Raw genomic sequence first — 1,328 nt, forward strand, 5'->3', positions numbered from 1 at the left:
AAGGAGTCACTGGAGAGGAGATAATTCAATACTTTTCACAACCCCTAGGCTGTAATTGGGATGGTTTTCTTTTTACACATTCCTTTTTGATCATACCTGAAAGTCCAGTCCCTCTTTTAGGGAGAGATATTTTATCTGGTCTAAATACAGTGATATATATGCACCCAGGTCAGGTACGCTGTCTTCCCCTTGTAGAGACAGAAATAAATCCTAAAGTATGGGCTACTAAAGACAAAATAGGTAGAGCAATAAGAGCTGCTCCAGTACAAATACATCTCAAAGATTCTAGTGTTTTTCCTAACCAGAGGCAGTATCCTCTAAGGCCTAAAATAAAGAAAGAACTATTACCTATAATTGATAACCTAAGGGCACAGGGCTTACTTGAGCCCTGTAACAGCCCATGTGATACTCCAATTCTGGGAATTCAAAAACCCAATGGGGAGTGGAGGCTAGTACAGGACCTTAGACTGATAAATGAGGCGGTAGTGCCCATTCACCCCATGGTACCTAACCCACATACACTCCTTTCTCAGATCCCAGAAGATGCTGGTTGGTTTTCAGTGTTAGATTTAAAAGATGCTTTTTTCTCTATTCTTTTACATAAAGATGCCCAGTTTCTTTTTGCTTTTGAGAATCCTCATGACCAGGCCTCTCAATGAACTTGGACTGTGCTCTCCCAGGGGTTTAGAGATAGTCCACATCTTTTTGGGCAGGTACTCTCCCATGACTTGGCCTGTTTTGCATTCTCCCAGGTCACAGTTCTACAATACGTAGATGATATACTTCTATGTGCCCCCTCAGAAGAGCTCTATAGTCAAGGCACCTGCGCTCTGCTCAATTTCCTAGCAGACGGAGGTTATAAGGTCTCAAAATCTAAAGCACAACTTTGCAGTGTTGAGGTAAAATACTTAGGCCTCAACATATCCAAGGGAACCCAAAAGCTGGGGAAAGAAAGAATTAACCCAATTCTTTCCTACCCAGAGCCCAAGACACTAAAACAACTAAGTGGATTCCTAGGAATTACAGGCTTTTGTCGCCTTTGGATACCAGGATATGGGGAGATTGCACAACCTCTCTATCAGCTTATAAGGGAGACCCAAAAGGCAGATACCCATATTTGAACCTGGGAGCCTGACTCCCAGGCTGCATTTCAAAAGCTTAAACAGGCCCTCCTAAATGCCCCAGCCCTAAGCCTACCCATTGGGCACCATTTCAATTTATATATCGATGAGAGACGAGGTATGGCTTTGGGAGTCCTCACACAGAACCGGGGACCCACTCAACAGCCTATAGGGTACCTGAGCCATGAATTAGACATTGTAGCAAAA

General features: G+C 43.4%; 1 pseudogene; it reads right to left on the bottom strand.

Annotated features, from left to right (window-relative positions):
• LOC101577751 overlaps positions 1-1,328 on the bottom strand; it is a 63,087-nt pseudogene that overhangs the window by 5,439 nt on the left and 56,320 nt on the right.

This window comes from Octodon degus, unplaced genomic scaffold, assembly GCF_000260255.1.
Source record: "Octodon degus isolate 3935 unplaced genomic scaffold, OctDeg1.0 scaffold00003, whole genome shotgun sequence".
Lineage (NCBI taxonomy): Eukaryota > Metazoa > Chordata > Mammalia > Rodentia > Octodontidae > Octodon > Octodon degus.